This window comes from Cuculus canorus, chromosome 6, assembly GCF_017976375.1.
Source record: "Cuculus canorus isolate bCucCan1 chromosome 6, bCucCan1.pri, whole genome shotgun sequence".
In the NCBI taxonomy this organism is placed as follows: Eukaryota; Metazoa; Chordata; class Aves; order Cuculiformes; family Cuculidae; genus Cuculus; species Cuculus canorus.
The window spans coordinates 39,773,628-39,792,917 of record NC_071406.1 but is presented as its reverse complement, the minus strand read 5'-3'; the positions used below and the strand labels follow the sequence as shown (position 1 = coordinate 39,792,917).

The 19,290-nt window shown below is 43.5% G+C and overlaps 1 long non-coding RNA gene across 1 annotated transcript in view; it reads right to left on the bottom strand.

The window, feature by feature from the left end:
* The window catches only part of LOC128852470 (uncharacterized), a 28,520-nt gene extending 9,527 nt beyond the window's left edge, over positions 1–18,993 (bottom strand). The window contains exons 1-3 of the long non-coding RNA XR_008450314.1: positions 17,290–18,993; positions 16,566–16,705; positions 11,206–11,375 (exon numbers count right to left, since the gene is read on the bottom strand). This is a non-coding gene — a long non-coding RNA (uncharacterized LOC128852470). The remainder of the gene's footprint in view (positions 1–11,205; positions 11,376–16,565; positions 16,706–17,289) is intronic.
* Positions 18,994–19,290: the final 297 nt, after the last annotated feature.

Genomic DNA, 19,290 nt, shown 5'->3' with positions numbered 1-19,290 from the left:
AAGAAAAAATTTTTTTACTGAGAGGGTGGTGAACACTGGCCCAGGTTGCCCAGGGTGGTGGTGGAGGGCCCACCACTGGAAAGATTCAAGGTCAGGTTGGATGGGAGTCTTGGCAGCCTGATAGAGTTGAAGAAGTCCCTGTTCACTGCAGGAGGCTTGGACTGGATGACCTGTAAATGTCCCTTCCAAGCAAAACCATTCTATGATGATTCTATGATATAAATAACCTGCTGTCACAGCACTGCATCATGCTGTTGCGATATGTGTTGGGCAATAAGAGACCTACGTAAACGGATGCTTTCAAAGTTATGACGCCAGCTTTCACTGGGGTCAGTCTTGGGGGGAGAACAACCTTCAGGGAAGGCAGATCCTGGCTGGAAAAAGGAAAGATTCATTCATACAGCGTCAGTCATCTCCATGAGCTCCAGCTGGTGCCCACCTGAAGAGCACTGTGAAAGCCAACTTAAACCAGTTGAACATCTTGACACTAAATGCCTGACTCTGAAGAAAGAGAAGTGAAGGGAATTTTGGTATTCCCTTGCCAAGCATGAAAATAACTCCGCTTTGTACCTACACACAGCAACAATGCCCCACTCTAACAACCAGGGCCAACGCGGCGTTGTGTCAACATATGACTCAGAAGAGGAGGAGGAGGAGAAGATGGAAAAACAAGCCAAAGAAAGGCAAAACTGCTGGAAGAAAAGCAAACAAAACCCAGTAGTGAAAGCAGCTGTGTTCTGAAGGGAGAGCGTGCAGCTCAGAAATATGTTCAATTAAGGGGAAATTCACCTTTTGGATTTCCTAATATTTATAACAAGCCCATCTCACATTCTCAGAGGGGGCATGGGAATGAAAGACATACTTTGGAATAATTAAGGAAACACGGGATGATTAAGAAGGTAAAGTTGCTCTCCCTTCAATCCAAACCACTCTTACCACCACCCCAGCTCAGAGCACATTCCATCCTTATTTTTCAAGTCAGCCTACTCCTGAACTGCCAGCTGCTTCCCTAATCATGGAATAGAGCAGGTTGTGCAAGCAAATGGGACACAAGTCCACAAATGTGTCAGAAGCTGATAAATCCCATACAGGTATTGACAATAAAGTGTTTCAAGAGAAGCAGCTCCATCCTCCATGTTACAACTCCCATTTAATAGAGAAGGGCAAAATATCCCAAGGGATCATAGAACCAGTTGGTTGGAAAAGACCTTTGAGATCATCAAGTCCAACCGTACCTGTGCACTACTAAACTATGCACTTGAGTGTGTCATCTGCCCATATTTTAAACACCTCCAGGGATGAGAACTTCACCACCTCCCTGGGCAGCCTCTGCCAGTGCCCGAGAACCCTCTTGGTGAAGAAATATTTCCTGACGTCTAACCTGAACCTGCCCTAGTGCAACCTAAGGCCATTTCCTCTCACCCTATCAACTGTCACCTGGGAGAAGAGACCAGCAACCACCTCACTACAGCCTCCTTTCAGGCAGTTGTAGACAGGGATAAGGACTCCTCTCAGCCTCCTTTTCTCCAGCCTAAACAATTCCAGATCCCTCAGCAGCAACTTGTAAGAGTTGTTCCCCATCTCACGATTTTGCTTCTCCAAAGATCCTGAAAAAATAGAGGAAAAAGGCTATTGCTTTTATTTTTTGAATATATTCATATTATAATGTTTATTACGGTTTACAAGACTGTAACACGGAAGAAGCACTGAACAGACATCAGGACACACCTGTGCAGAAAGGTGAGGTTAACCCTTATTCATTAGAATTGCTTGTGTACCAGTCAGGCTCAGTCCCGACTCGGGAGCGAACAAACCAGCAATCTGAGCTTCTGATCAGAGAGGATTTACATTCACAGGCTTTCAGAAGTCCTGCAATCTCAGCATTTATTTTCATTCCAAATTAAACAGGAATATTACTTTTCAAGATTCTGAGAAAAACAGAAGGAATCTGACCCGTGTTTCACTTTCATGCCAGCTTTTAAAAGAAAGTGTTCTTTTAAATCTTAAAATAAGCATAAATGTAAAAAATTCAAACTTCCTGCAGTTTGGGGTGTATTTGATATTATCAGAACATTGGATCTGATTGTCTATAAATTTTCTAGCCACCCTGCTTACATTTCCAAAGTTTTGACTTTGAGGATACAGTCTCTTCAACAGAAAAACCTTCCATCGAGGCATTCAAGCCCCACAGATTCTCACCCAGGAGGGCACTCAACACCCAAGTGCACTAGCATCACTGAAGAATTAAAAGTAATAGCTATTAAGTCCAAGAAAAAGAAAGATACCAATTCCTAGGAGATATACAAGACATTGCACTGCACTTTTAACGACTGTCACCTAATGCCAAGGTCTACTGAGGAGGCAGAAAATGTCAGTGGAAGGGGATCCTCCTGCGAGAAGCATCGCTCTACATCTTCCATTGTATCTCATCACTAAAGACCTTGTCACACTTGCCACAAGAGTAGGAGTGATAGCCCACAGCCCTGGCTCGGTTTCAAATGGGATTTCACCTGCTTCTAATTTCACTTGTGGTTTCCACCAGGGAAGCTGGTGCTTTCTTGTTCTCATAAATGCGGATGAAGTGCAGATATGCTGCTTCATTCCCCCAAAAAAATGGCTGCTTTCTCCTGAGTAATTATTCCCCTTGAATAAGTATTCCCACTGGATAATGATAAGTGAATTATAAGTGAATAATTAAAAGCACTTCAGTATGGAGCTGTTTCTGATCAAAACATACCGTGGAGCCCGTTTCCCATCCCATCTGTGGGGCTGCAACAGCTATACCCTTGGCCTATCCTGAACCCTTCATTTAGAGCCTGTTTCAAGGCTGTCTTTGTTAAAAAATAAAGCTCCATAACAGATTATGAATAGCTAGGTCCTCGCTGCAAGCCCTTCCAAGGATTTCCACTCACACTGTGGCAGGGAGAGTGGCTCCTCTGGAATCAATTAAATCACACCAAACTGCACCAGCTGAAGATCTACTTGGGTTATTTGTGCTCCCCTCTCTCACCCCAGCTCTGCAGCACGAGGAGTTCACGCCTTCGCAAGCACCCTTCATCGCACTCTCCGTGAAGTTCGCCTCTTTGACCGTTTTGCACTGCTTTGTCTACAAAAAGTGCTGGCTGTTTTAATATCAAGGTCTCGGGTGTGAAAGGAAATTTTAATTTCCTCTTTAGCTGAGCACTTTACAATATGTGTTTTAATAAAACACGGAGAGGCAAATTATTTGCTTGTAAATGCCAATGTGCAAGAAAATTAATTAGGGTAACAGCAGCCTGGCTGTAGAACCTCTCTTGAGGGGTTTCGCTTCCTCAGGAGAGCCAAAGCACGGACTCCCTGGATAAACGTACTCTAAAATTGCAAGCTTTTAATTTAATCTCTATGCAAAAATTGCTGCTTTTGCAATCAGACTTGTGATACACCCAGGGCCAAGTTTATCTTTGTTCCTACGGTGTCATCCATTAGCTCTGAAATCAGTGAAGGTCCTGATATCAGGGAGGTGTGGCTGCCAATGTGTTCTGTAACCTGGAGATTACACAATATTTTTAATAGCTCCCTGAAGGCATACGTCTTGAGGAGTATGAGGCAAGATGGCATAATAGCCCTGCTAATCTGCTCCTCCAGAGACTGGGTTTTACGCCAGGATGTAATGGTTTAGTAACTAAAAAATTAGAAGTGTAGAGGACAATCAGCTGCCCTAATCTTAGGTCCAATAAATACCCTGGAGGTTTAATTGTGCATCATTTTACATGCTGTAATTCCTCCACTGACATCTCTGTGCAGCTCAAAATGCTGTCAGTCACCTTAAGCTTTCACAGATCCTCTCAGCTGACTCTGAGACACATGTTCTCTGTCTTTCTCGGAGCTCAGTATAACCTCTGGCACGTCCTCCAAAACTGAGTCCGCATACAAAACTAGGGGAGAGCATGGAATGGTGCGATAGGCAGGATGAGTGTGGCTCCAGAAAAGGGAATGGGAACAGCAGGATCTCATGCTCAGAGGTGCCTGTGGTGGGTCAGAGGATGGAGGATGTAACCCTGGGTGCATGAGAAGAACCCATGGAGTTCCTACAGCCTGCGCACGCTCACTAGAAATGGAACCAGTGCTACAAAACCTGCAATTACCACCACATCACATCACATCAGCAAAACTCTGAACAAATGAGGCAGAAGCTTCACCCCATGCAAACCTCCCTGAGTCAGTTTTTCTTCCGAAGGCAGGCTGGAGCACCTTCTGCAGCAGCCTCCGACCCAGAGAGCGCAACAGCCTTGGCAATGTCTTGATTTTTACCAATATTAATTCCCCACAATGCCATTAGAAGGAATCGCATACTCTGTGTTATTGGCGGCTGTGGGTACCGGGCGGTCTAGTTGCTGCAATGGTGAAGACTGGTACGAGTTCTCACAAATGACTGTAGTTACCCCACTGAACACTTACCAAACAACCTCTCTTTATTCATGGGCTGCAAGAGAGTGCGGTTAAACCAGCAGTGTGGCTGGATCTGTGTTGAAAAGCCTGCTGACAAAAGATTATCAGTCCTCAATATCCTGATGGGAATGCAGATACAAACACAACTGGTTAGGAATATAAAGCCAAGGGTGAAAAAAACCTCCTTCTGATTCACGCGAGCGAAGAAAACAATTGCTGCCCCTACCTGCCCACTGGCAAATGATTTTTCTGCGAGGCTGCTATTCTAGGCTCTGCCAACACGAGTCTGCGAAGCTCTTCCAATATGATTCACCCTAGTTTGTTTTCAAAAGACACACATATACACAAACACGCGTACAGGAGGCACGTAATCCGCAGTTTGCCTTGGGAGAAGAATTGCTGCGTTTATACAGCTCAGCCAAAAAAGGAAGGAATTTTTGTTACTCTGTATGCAAACTTCACATATGTCTTGGATGCTACATCCACAACGAGTAATCAAAATGCATAAAAAAAGGAAACATTTGCCACATAATCCAGTTTCCACTTCTCTTCTGCTGCCGTACATTATCAGCACATCGAACCGCTCGCACTCACTTCTAAAGATTGTGAATAAATCACTCCTTTGATGTCTTTCAAAAATCAAAAGAAAGAGGAGATAAGGTGAGATAACGACTGCATTAAATATGATAATGTTTAGTATTTTTTTCAGTCCTGAATGCTCTTTTTTCAGGGACTGACTTTAAGATAAAACCCCAAATTATTCCAATTAAAACATAGTTTCCTAGTACAGCTGTCAAGAATAAACAAAATGTAATTGGGACATTTATGTGTGGCCAAAAGTCATCAAAACTTCCAAGAATTTCAAGGACGGTGACAGAATCCAAAGTGAGCTTGACATCCCCTCTGAAATCAATAACATGAAATTGGAGAGAGACAAGTGGAGATTGCCCAGCGATAAAGGGAGCTTGCGTGGCTCCACAGCAGAACTCTAGCAGGAATTAAGGGATAAGGAAAACTTCAGATTATAAATAAAAAATGAGTGAAGTGCTGTTGCCAAAAATTACAGTTCTCATTCCAAGCTCTAGGAATGCAGAAGAGAAGCAGAATGGTGTAGGCAAGACACACAGGATGGTTCCTGTGCTCTGCCCGGTCAGCTGTGATGCCACTCCTGTTATCCTTGTGCTCTGGCCTTTCAAGGAGTTGGCTAGGGACGAACTGGAAAGAGTCTAGAAGGGAGCAGTAGACAAGTTATAAAAGGTGATCAGGCATGGAATGGCAGGAAGATGTGCCAGAGGTGGTTTAGGCTGGATATCAAGAAAAGGTCATTTATGGAAGGAATGGTGAAGCATTGGAAGAGGCTGCCCAGGGCAGTGGTGGAGTGACCATCCCTGGAGGGGTTCAAAAAGTGTGTGGATGTGGTGCTTAGAGACGTGGTTTGGTGGGCACAGTGATGCTGGGCTGACAATTGGATTGGATGGTCTTAGAGGTCTTTTCCAATCTCAGTGATTTGATGATTCTGTCTTTTGTTCCTGAATTCCCTCAGTGTTGTTTTTCAAGTCAGCATCAGGATAACTGAGACTTTAACAGACATCAGACCGGCTTTTTTCCCATCTGTTGTTAGAACTTGCCGTTACATTCAAGTTGAAACATTCCTATGACCTTTTTCTTTACATAAGCTTTACATTTACTTCGTTCAAAATAAAGACTTTTTTCCCTACAAAGATGAACTTGAAAACTGATTCTCTCCTTGTTTTTCAAAGGGGAGGGCTCCCAAAGTTTTCTAGCTTGAAAAGAATTTGAGGGTAAAAAAAGAGCATCATTAGCATCGTGCTATTCCATGTAGCACCTGACCTGCAGAAACCCTAGGGAAAAGCAGACAATGATTATCTGAGACGCATTTGTTTCAGAAAGGGAAACAGGCTTTCAGAAGCATCTGGCCACTTGTGAATTCCTTTTGGACACAGTGGCACCAGTTCTTGCAATCTGAATATTTCAGTTCTTTTAAAAAATGAAACATATTTCATAATATGGCAGTTGGGCTGGGGACAAACTGCGTGTAGCAGAGATGTGGTTAAGGGAGGATTCCTGGGAGAGGTATTTGTGCAAAAGGATGACTGGCAATACAAAATACACAAGGAGTCAGGGTGTTTTACCGTAGCGGTAACAGAGATGATTTAAGGCAGATATGGGCAAGCCAAGGTTTGCACATAAAGGCCTCTGGTCTTTTAAACAAAATGAAAACAGGCTGTGATACCAGCATAAAAGATGGTTATTACTGTAGTCTTAATAGACCCACTATAAATTCACTTTTTGTCTAGCTTGGTCCTCTGCCACAATGTGTCACAAACCATCACAACTATGCCTTCCTTGACGTAGCATCCAAAAATGTCTTCCTTTGGAAGTAAGCCTCCCAGTTTCCATATGTATACTCTTATTTCAATTCCTCAGGCTATCTTGACACCCTGTAGTACTTCTCCGATGTCATGTAGCTGCACAGAGGTGAGCATACACTATATTAGAAGCGAGACTTGTTTTCAGGAAACAGTTTTTCCAAGTTTTTGCTGTCTACAAATATTAGATACAAGCTGTGTTAGAAACTCTCCGTGAAAGCACCACAGAGCAACAATATCACTGCTAGCAGATAAGAACAAACACCTTTTGTCCGTGTTTAGCTGTCATAAAATCTACTTCTTCCTACTCTGAGTCCACTGCAGTGGAAGGGAATAGTTGCTACAAATGCCGCAACCTTAATTTTAAAAGAAGTTTTGCAACCCAATATAGCAGCAATTTTATTTCAAGAAGCATCTGGATTTTATTAGATGCAAACGCTGTTGGTAGAAATCTGGAAGAAGAGAGAGATATAAAATGTTCTCTCTGGAATATTTCAAACCAGAAGCATTCATCATGCTCAGCCTACCCTTACAACATAGCATGGGGGTTTAGGGTGACTCTGCAGTTCACTGCAAAGCTATTGCTACTGCAGGGAGTTGTTGTATTTATACTTTCATAGCCTCTGGCAACTTGCAAATGGTGACAGGTGAAAAGTTTCCTTTCTTCTTTGCAGGATTCAGCAGTTGCTTGCAGCCTCGCTCAGACTCCCTTGTAGCAGGAAAGACTGATGACTGATTTCTAGCTATTTCCAGGCGTGTGGGAATTTGCTGAGCCTTCTCACTACAAAAAACCTTTACTTTTGGAAAGTCATCGCTCAGAGGTGATGCTTGTGATGCTGTCCCTGTTGTGGGCTCGGTCAGGTCAGTTTAACAAGGTCATGTCTTCTAGTTCCCACCCAATATACACTAAAGAATTTGCTCATTAATACGACATGAATGTCTAGTAGACATATGAATGTAAATTCGAATCCAAATTTAAAAGCCCTGGATCAAAAGCCCCCGAAGCTATGCTTGGATTTAAAATCAACATCAACACTTTAATAAACAAAGTCTCTTCTTTCAATGAGGGAAAACAAATCAGCGACTGCTATCATTGAATCACAGAAAGGTTTAGGTTGGAAGGGACCTTAAAGATCATCCAGTTTCAGCTCCCTGCCATGGCTACTGTGGCATTTGAACATCAAAAAGCATTACCTTCGCTGAAGATAAATCTCCTCCTTAAACACACAACTCATGGGAGTTGTATCTGCACACAAGAACGCGCTTGCCTCAGAACTACACAATCTCAGCCCATGGTGACACGCTCTCTGACCTAACTTGCGCTGCAACGACATCGGCTGTGACGCAGGAGGGTTCGATGCTGATCAGCTGGTGCAGCCGCTGTGTTCACACACAAGGGCTAAAAAGGATCCCCAGAGATCCAGTGGATCATTTTTACAGGGCGGGTGGTACACACGGATGCTTTTTCAGCCCTACCTGCCTATGGGCACCAGTCCAGGCAGCATGTTAGACCAAATGGACAAGGAAGCAAAGTAAGGAAAGTCACACTCATTACAGCAGCTTACATCAGGTCAAAATCTCTCTTATCACGCTTGGATACTTTCCTCACCAGGGAAGTGTGTGGACTGGCAAATAAAGCTCCCCCTTGCCATAGCCCCCTAGCTGAAAGGATAAAAAGTCACTAATCAATTATGAGCATTGTGCAAAACAGCTTGTTTGCGAGGTATCAGTCGCTCTTCCACTTTTGGAACCTCCCGTGGCAGGCAACACAAACCTCAGGAGGGACATCAGCACCGCCTTCTTCCCTGGGGCACCTCATTCTGCCAGTCAGCTTGGGTAGAAAGCCAGAGCTCCCATTCCTCTAACACCCCACCACCACTTCCAACTGTTAACGCACTGTTCTGACCCCATCCTGTCACCCAGACAGATAATTTATCTGGGGAAGGAGGTGAGTGTGCCTCATCGCTTTATTTATGTTCTGTCTGCCATTTAGGAGAGAATTTAACCAAACAGGACGTAGAGATGTAAGCAGTCACCCTCAGCCAAGGCAGGTTTGCAGCACCCCTGTGCATTCGTAGAAAGAAATGGTGCACGTGGTTTTGTAATTCATTTTATCTGCACTTGATTTCTGATGTAAAGTGCTACGATTCAGGCACTTTTTCAAGTGAGTGCCCCACCAGCGAGGCAAAGAAGTGTGCCCTGAAGGCACTGACACATTCTTCTATCCCTAAAAAAAAAACGCAGTAATGTATGTAACAGTAATAAATAAGCAGATCTCTGGAAAAACTCTGGAGTAGTGAAACCTGCTGTGTGGCACTCGAAGACAACCGCAAATGAATCATTTTAAGATTGTCTTGAGGATGGATTAAGCTCAGGCCATTTCCTATTCCCTCCAGCAGTGGAATATAAGCAGCAGTGTTGGAAGGCACATTTTGTGTATGTGAGGATCGGAGCTAAAAAACCATTTAGTACCACCCATAAAAGGCAGCTAAGAGCATAAGCACACAACTAGTAACTCAAGAGGTCTCACTGATTCATGGTATAGGCCTACGCAGACAACAGCAGCTCTCCCGGGAGGGAACTTTGGCCAATGTGCTTAAATCATGGAAAGGAACTTTCCAGATGCCAAAAGGATTAGGACAATCCATTTTCATTATTAATCAGGCATCGTGCAAGGACCCACAATGTCTTTGAAAATTGTTCTCCATGCGTTCGTTTCAGTATGAAATCATCTGCTGGGCCGCATCCTCCAGTGGGTGCGTATCTGTTTCTTTCCTTTAAAAAAACTTGACTGCCTCCAAGAATAGGAATAAACTCTTAGTAATGGGGTAGGACTTAATCAGTATATCCAGATCATAACCAATACAGCATTATGGGTTTTTTGCTTCCTGTTTTGTGTTGATTTTTAATTAACGCTGACGTTTATATATAAAATAGTCGGTTTCCAAAAGCCCAACTGGAACCCTCCTGTGGATTACCTCATCTAAACACAGATTTTTTGTGTGTGCGCATATTTGTAATTGTTTGAAGGTTTTCCAAGCATGTCATAAAGTCACACTGGAGTTCTCAAACACATTTATAAGGATGTTATAAGGTTATGAAACTTCAAGGCAAAAAAAAAAGGTTAGACAGTAACGATGTTTAGGCTTTGTGATGGACACATGTCACAGAAAGAATATTTAATCCTGCATCCTGTGAAGGCTAGCACACAAATTTAAGGACATAGATGCGGTCCATGGATTTAGAGGTAGGTTGACACACAAATTTAAGGATATAGATGTGGTCCGTGGATTTAGAGATAGGCATACAGTGCATGTGCTTTTGTGGGATTGCTCCATCCTGCTTAAAAACCAGTTGCACTTTATGGGTTTGATTCTGGCTTTTCTATAAAGAAGGGGCAATTTCTAATGGTCTTAAAGCATCAATCCTTTCCTGAGAGGTTAGACAAAAATAAAAACATTAAACAGAAATTAGGAAACCAAGCCTGCTCCCAAAGAAACCAAGGTCAGAAATGGTCTCATTTCAACGGAACAGAGTCCTGCAGTAAAATTTCTGCTTTCCTCTTAAATATTAGTCTCCCTTTCCTTTTCTGTTCATGTGTCTGCCATAGCTCTCATCTCTCCAGCAGCTATGATCTGCTGCCAAGATTTGCTCTGCTCTCCATGTAATTTATGACCCTGTCATGCAGCTTATTCATACACACTTTCCCAGTGGCGAGGCTGAGGATCCTGACGTATTTAAATGCCGCTCACAGAGGTGTGGGGAGTGGATTCCGGAGAGACAAAGCATGTGGCCAGCTTTATTCAGGTGACAGCAAGGTAAATCAAAGAGTGGAATTGCTGCAACAGGTAAAGTGAGATACTTTAATTAATCTTTGCAGGGTGAGGATCTGAGCCTTTCAGCTACAGAAAGTTCCTCGCGGGTCTCTAAGCTGTGAGCCAACAACAGCAGTGAATTCAGTGCACTGAGTTGCCTCTAGCCTGATGCTGCTTCCCCCTGTCAAACAAACGCATGCTTCAAACACATGGGAGGCAGATGTCCGTGTGTCAACCTGAGCCCCAAGCATTTCAGAGGTACCTAAACACCAGCACTCCAGAACCCAAAGCTCTACCATGGAGTCACCTCACAACAACACCGGCAAAATACTACTGATTCTCCTGTACTCCATAGCATTTTGTCATTTCAAATATTTCTTCCCCACGCACAGATTTCCATCTTCTATAAAAAAAATCCTATCAAATATATCTTTCTCTTTTCCACATTTTTTTTTTGTTTTCTCCTTCAAGACTTTCCTTATAAGAAAGGTCTCAGGCTGTTTCATTTGCCAAAGGAAAAACGAGTAATTTTTACAAGCTATGTTTCATCAAAATATTCTCTAAAGACTTACACAGGCCCTTTACAGCCTCCTCTTTCCATGTCATAGAATCATCGACTGGTTTGGGTTGGAAGTGACATCAAAGATCATCCAGTTCCAACTCACTGCCATGAGGGGGGACATCTCCCACTGGATCAGGTTGCTCAAAGCCTCATCCAACCTGGCCTGCATGGAAACAGAACCTGAAAATAGTGAGAAGAAAGTGTCAGTCAGGAGATAAAAGCCTTTGTGTAGCACTTATTTTTGATATTACACATGAATTATAAATTAACTGAAAAGACACACTGTCAAAACCTTTCCCTTCATTTATTGTGCATGTAATCTGCATTTTATACTTGTGCACTCTACGGAAAATATGAACGCCGTTCCTGGAAAGTTAGCCGTGACCCCTCCACATTGTGTATAAATCTGGAGAGTATAATCAAACGCAGGAGCAATGTATATCTCCCAGCTCTGAAGCTTTTACCTGCCCCTATAAATCTTCCATGGAATGGACAGCAAGCGAGTCTATACTAATCTAGCCAGACTAATACTCTGATTTGATGATATGTATTTAGGTAATGTTTGCTTTAGTTTCTGCATGATCTGGCTGAGCAAAAATGTGCCTCCAATAAATACGGCTGGCTTGGGACACATTCAATGAGTACAAACACCAGATGCATCATCGAGAGTTTTTGGATATTTGTTTTTAGCATATGACCACAAGATATGATGCATCTTTGCAAAGCTTTCTGCCTCACTTAAGAATAATGTTCAGCTTTTTTGGTGCTGCCAGCAGCTTTGCTGGACAACATACTGAGAATCTTTTCTCTCCAGACTGTGTCAAATTGTTTAGACTTTTCTTTCCTTTGAAACACACTTTTGTTTCTCTGTTTTCATATCATATTCAATGCTAATGGTTACACAGCTTGGAAAGTCTCTAGATCGACCTGCTAACGTGTCCAAATCCTGCTCCTTTTAAGAAAACATGAATTTCACTGTTCAGTCCCACAGGCTGGACTGTGAGCACCTTACTGCAATCACATATGGGATTTCATTTTCCATCCATTAGATGCCTAAGTGCCTGCCTGGCAGCTGCTCCTATGCCTTTCCAGGAGAAGTGTAGACAAGAAAGTGTAGGTTAAATCGTGATGCCATCCCTTCCCCTCACAGCAGTTAAAGGTGCTGGCTGGTCCCGAGAAGAGAATTCTGGAAGTGAAAAGACTTGCCTGAATCACCAGTTTTCCTGCAAAACACTTTACAGCTTTAAATCAGTGTGTAAGCACTTGGAAGTAGAGAAATGAATTCCTGGAACATGGGCACGGCTCCTTGTTCTGGGCAAACCAACTTGTTTTCACTTGTGATGTCCCAGCGGAAAACCTCTAGCTAAGCCGATTGTATGTACGTCAATGGCTAAATACCATCAGTTATAGTATCATAGAATCATAGAATCATAGAATCATAGAATCCTTAGGTTGGAAAAGATCTTTGAGATCACCAATCCAACCGCACCTGTCTGCTACTAAACCATATCCCTAAGCGATACTTTCATTTGCTCACAGAAACCCCTCTGGTGTGACTGTATCAGTATAGATGGCAGAAAGAATTATGTAAAATGACCCATGAAACCCATGTGTATTTATTGTTGCTACAATAATTCATCATCTCAAGAATGAGAACCACTGACAACTCCATAAATACTGTCAGAATGGTTAAAAAAGTAAGTGACGTCTGTTAGAAAGCATCAGCTCCAAATCTATGTGATTTCATGGATAGGTGGTTTAGTACAGACTGAATATATGAACTCCAAGCCAGTCCAAGATGCAAAGCATCCCCAAAACCAGAAGAACTAAAAAGCCAAAAGCCATATGCTGAGTACTATCAGTTTTGAATGCCAGCCAAAAAAAAAAGAGGTCTAGCCCACTGTAATCAACATTCAAAAGTAAGGAATTAATTCAAAGGATTAATGACAGAGAGAAATTCTCTGAGTCACTACAGGAAGTCTTTTGCCACGAGGTCCAGCTTCTAACCAAAAATTAATCAAAGCAGGTCTAGATTCTCCCATAAAACCACACCAGGAAGAGTTAAGCAATGAGATGTAGGACTGAGGTAGCTCCATTTCGCAGCCTGACCCTACAGTTAAGAGTTTTCCACAGAAGTGCGTGGGAGGAAAATAAATCTTATCAATACCTGCGCCTCTATAGGACCAAAGCTCTCCACTAGGAAAACTCCCTAGGTAAGAACCATACCTGCAAGAGGCCCTGAGTGCAGATTAATTATGAGTTGACTGATTGACACAGAATGAAACCCCAGCCCGCTTTACTAATATTTCTCACTAGAAGCTCATCTTCCACAAAGGGTTTGAGTAAGTCACAAACAGCCCTTATGCCTTTTTCTGGGCCTCTCTCTGGGCTGGATTCCCACCGCAGAAGAGAAATAGTTGTGACAGTCCCACAGGAGCGGTGACACTATTGCTGGGCCAAGGAACAGCCTGGTTACAATAAATACATCAGAAACAAAGAATATCTTCCTGGCCAGGGGATCTGGCCCGCCAGAAGGGAAGAGTGAGGGGAAGAAAGTGAGAATGAAGACAGGGAGAAGACCTGAGTTGTTCCCCAGAAGCTGGAAAGTATAAAAAGCAGCCAACAAGAACTTCTGGGCAGGGCTGAAAAACAAGTGAAAGTGAGAGCTTCTCTCATCTCTGAGAGTGCAGCCAAAAAATCAGGTTACCAAGAGTAAGAGAAGGGAAAAAGCTCAAACCCTTCAAAATTGGCAGCAAAGAACTATCCAAGCTCCTTGGCTCCATGTAAGGCTGGGTGGAAGGGGTAAGAAGGAAACAGCGGACAAACTGCAGCTTGGAGCCAAACTATTTTCCTTCTGGATGCTCCTGGCTCCGTTCAGCCCTTTGTGATTCTCAATTTCGACCCGTTACGCACTCCCCCGTAATCATCATAATAAATAGCTGTTTGCCTTCTCAGTGTGTTCAACTTCCTCGCAGCAAGCCAAGCTCAACCCCAAACCACCATTTATTGCTGGATGTTAACCAGGCCTGCCTAAAAAACCAAACAAGGCTCGATGTGATTTGCCATATTCACAAGGAGAGAATAAAAGCAATCGCTCTTGAAACACCAGGGATTGTGGCCAAGCTCACCTCATGCTGCTGGTGGTGATGTCACCGTTATTTAACTTTGCTTTAGTACTGTTAAGACTCCTGTGGAAAAAGGGGAGGGGTTTCAGTACTGGTTCTGGGCTATGATGGAGAGGCAAGTTCTGCTGACAACACAGAGCCAACTGTTGTTCTTCCATTAAAAGAAACCCCCCTCTATTACTCAAAAGTCAAATTATTGTTAGAAACGTGTAATGACTAAATAAAAACAGCCACTGGAATTAAGAGACTTCCTCCATCACCACCGCTGGGTGGGATTTTGGCCAAGAGGCAAAAATTGAAAAGAAAATAACAGCCATAAGAAACTGTGCTTTTCCAGCTGTCATAACTTTTCTCCTTCCTTTGTCCATGCTTCACGTGTACAGGTTTGCACACAATTGCTAATTCTCCCCTGTTAATTGTGGAGGGGGGGGGTCTGGCTCTCCACGGGTAATCTGTCACCCCTGTGCTCAGCAATGCAAACCCTGTGCTGCCCAGGCCCCTCACAGAAGTCCTCTCTCTAGTGCATTTTCCCTGGGTCAGGGACTTTTGGAGCTCTCTCATCTTTGCTTTGGGAAGAAGCTGCAGGACTCCATCTCCTTCCACACAAGGAGTATTGGGCTGTGAGCCAGAGGTGGAGAATTATAGACTCAGAATCACTGAAGTAAGGAAAAGACCTCTAAGATCATCAAGTCCAACCATTAGCCCAACACCACTGTGCCTACTAAACCATGCCCAAAAGTGCCATGTCTACAATTTTTTTGAACACTTCCAGGGAAGGAGATTCCACCACTGCCCTGGGCAGCCTCTTCCAATACTTCACTACTTTTTCAATAAAGAAATTTTTCCTAATATCCAATCAAAACCTTCCCTGGTGCAGCCTGAAGCCATTTCCTCTCATCCTATCACTTGTTACTTGGGAGAAGAGACCAGCACCCACCTCGCTACAACCCCCTTTCAGGTAGCTGTAGAGAGCAATGCAGTCTACCCTCAGCCTCCTCCAGACTGAACAAAGTCAGTTCTCTTAGCCACTCCCCACAACCCCTGTTCTCCAGCCCCTTCCCCAGCTCTGTTCCCCTCCTCTGGGTTGCCCAGGAACTCAATGTCCTTCTTGAAGTGAGGGGTCCAAAACTGAACACAGGATTTGAGATGCGGCTTCACCAGTGTCAAACACAGGGGACCTCGGTGTTCCCCGTTATGGTCCTTGGTGGCTGCTTAACCTCTGGAAGCAGGAAAGTAAGTGGCACAAGCAGTCAGTTGGTGGAAGGTTTCCTCTGGGCAGGGGAGATCTCATCAGCTGAGGAGAGGGAACATCCTCTCACTAAAACACGAGAGTTCCAACTCCGTCAAAAATAACATCTCTTTCAACAGCTAGCAACACTGCACTTGGTGTCCTAAGCTAGGTCCCACAGTTCTGTCCAACGGGGCTCACAGACACCCCAAAATGCTCATTCAGGTTTCCAGAGCTGTTATGACAACTTCCCAAAAAAGCCACTGAACATCCCCGGAAGGGCGTCAGGCTGGGATTTCCAAAGAATTTAGGCAACATGAACTAGATGTGGGTTTCTGTAGAAACCTCCGCCAAGCATGTCAGAATGTGATGAAGAACATGTTCTCAGCTCTTCCCAGCTGGTATTCCTCTTCCAAAGGCTTCCTCTGTGAATGAGAGTCTGTCACTTGCCTGTCAGTTCACAGTCATGGGTCTGGTGAGAGCTCCTATATTTCTTGAAGTTCTGGCATCGGGAAGCATGTCAGAACCTCACTTTCCATTCCTAAATCACTTTCTATGTGATGTAAGCACCTCCTTAAAGGATCAGGAAAACAAACAACCTGGAACACCCCTCCCCCTGAGTATCTCTCTACCTGGAAAAGAATGAAAATCTCTCCCCGCTGCCCTCCAAAGCTGTTCCCCTGATTTTGCAGGCTGTGACTCACAAGTGTTGAATGCCTGGGGCCAACAGTAACTGCAAAACGAGAGCTGTGCCTATGAACTTCTCAGCACTGGCAAACTACAGCAGTTTGGGTACACCAAACTCAATAACATACTCCACGGTCAGCTGGAGAAAGGAAATGAGTTTTTCTTCATTGATGACATTGAACATTTCGTTAGGAGAGAAGACTGGGAAGGAGGGAGAAGACAAGGGAAATTCCACCAAGAGTGCCAAAGATCTAATTAATGCCCTGCGTGGGACCATTTATACACGATGAAATTCATTCCTACCCTGAGAGCCGGCATAAAGTTACGTACCGCTGAAGTGGCAGTTAACCGGCAGGAGGAATGAATTCCATTTAAAGAGCGATGTTCCAGATTCTTGGACGAGATGCTCCGAGTGAATGAAGCACTGTGCAGCAGAACCTCAGCAGCCCTGAGATGTATTTTGCTGTGACCTAACAAAAACCACAGAGTTGAAATTGTGATGATTCAGAAATATCCAGCTCACAAGAGGAATTCTTGCAAAATATTTGGGAACTGCAGGAAGCGTTTAACGGCCTCTCCATGTTAAGGAGAGGAATCCTGACCTCTTGTCTTTATGGTTCTTGTTCCTATGAGTGATAATTTTAGAAGGAGGTGATGAAGCCTGTGTGGGCCTTATTCGGAGGTTGCTAAAAGAATAACAAGTGACTCGTCTTCATCCTTTCTGTACTGATTCATCTTCCCTTTTTACTCTCGGACTTTGCAGAATGGTTACCAGGACAGATCTTGCTCCCAGTCATATCTCTACACCCCCCCACAAGTGTGTGCAGTAAAGGAAACCAAATCCACCCAGTTTAGAGGTTTATCTGCAATACAATGGAGCAATGAAAGTCAGCAGAACCTTATAAGGGCATGTGCCCTTTTTCTATCCAAGAATCCCAAAGTTAGGATTTCAGCAGAAAAAAATTTTGAGAAGACCAAGGACATGAATCAGAAAACCTATGGCTACAGCAGAGGTTTAGGAGATTCTTAATCCTTATTCGGATGCAAGACCTACCGAAGGCTGGTTATAAATTCAAACTGATATCATCCAAAGGAAGACTTCAGGTGAATCTTCTCTCATTCCCTGTTAGCTCGAGGGACAAAACGAGAGAGGGACAGACAAAGGAGTTACATCCATTTCCCAAAATAAGTAAGAAACATCTCAGGAAGTCTAACAGCATGCTAGATGATAATTACTACATGTTTGTGTCATAATTACTGTCAGAGATTCTTTTAGAAGTGAAACCAGGCTGCTCCAAATTGTGTTGAAATACGACTCATAAGACTATTTCTGGATGGTAATAAGTGATGGCTACACAAGAAACTAATTTGAGAGTCATTAAAAAGTATCGTTTTCTTTTGTGCACTTCCAGTAATGCTTTCTTAAACAAGAATCTTGCATTTGTCCCTGAATTTGTGTAACTAATGTAGTGGAAAGCATTAGATGCAGCCGCACACTTGCAGTTCTCGTTCAATTTTCCGACTGAACTCCATCTTCAGTTTTGTGTAAATACTTCTACTGCCCTCGAAGACATAAGTGCAATGCAAAATTACACAAGTTGGACTTAAAGGAGACATAAATCAGTCACTGTTGGCCATTTAGCCGTCATGGACAGAATACCCAGTATATGAACCTTCTAAATGCCTTTCAAAATAGTTGCCGAAAGCAGCATGCTGGCAAAGGGGGTTACTAAAAGCAGCGTCCTGGAGATGATAAAATAGTAGAATGGTTTGGGTTGGAAGGGACCTTAAAGATCATTTGCTTCCAACCCCCCTCCCACAGGCAGGGACACTGGATCAGGTTGCTCAAAGCCTCATCTAGAAGTCTTGTTTCTTGGGAGTAGGGACTCTCCTCCTCTAATGCCTGCAGGGAGCTGGTAGGCAGCACATACCTAGACCTGGAGAGGCTGTAAACTCCCTGCAGCGCTCTTCAGATGTGTTTGCCGCAGGATCTACACCTGCAGGCTCTTGCTCCCCACCAAGGACTGCTGGTTGCTTCCCCATGTTTGCTTATTCCACCAGAGAATGTTCCTTACAGATTACCTGTACTCAGCTCTTACATTTTAAGTAAGTTTCCCTAGAAATTTTTAGTCATCATAATCCCCCTGTACTTGAAGACTTCTCATTATCATTTCCTTTTCCATGTCAATTGAGCTGAATTAGCAGCCGGTAGCAGCAGCCAGACCTGTTCATATACTCACTGACGGGTAGGCAGAAGCAAACACCGAGCAGAAACGGCACAACACTGTCCACCACCCAAAACAAACTGAAAATCTGACCAAGACCTATACACGCTAGCAGGAAAAAGTGACCTAAAATTACCTCCTCATTGCTCATATGTGTTTCCTAGAAGGAAAACTCTTCTTTTCCACTGATTTCCACTCAGTTGTGCTACCTTTGGAGCAGGCTAGGTGGAATACACCCCAGTTATAAACAGTTGTACAGCATCATTTTCTGATAATGTGCTTTTCACCTTGCTTTTGTAACCTGGATATGTTGTAATGGAATTTGAGGATGACACTTCATATTTTAGGTCTCAGAAAAGCAGGAAAACCTCCTGGAAGCAGGTTCTCATTTTAAGAGACCAGATATTTGCTAGTTTGTGATGACACAGCCTGCTTCAAAAGCCAATGCTCTCGTCACTATGGTCACCTCAGTTCTGTGATTATTTTGAGGGATGATATTTGTCCGGTAACTCAAAAAAAAAATGTGGTACAGTAGATCTAAAAATAAAAATTAGGAAAGGTGGGAATTAGCTCAACACAGCCCACCTCAGTTGCCAGCTCAGGTTTCAATTTCCAGTAAGTTTTCAGCAGGGAAGCTTGTATTAAGGTATCTGGATACTGAGCTTAAGATGAGTTAAGATACTGTCTGGAAACACAGTAGACTATTTCACACTCATGTTTGTCTGAAGAGTTGCCTTAATAGATCAGGAACCACAGGAAACTTTTACGTTGATAATCATTTTACCAAGACAGAGTGTATGTCAGATCATGAAAATGGTTAGCGACACCAC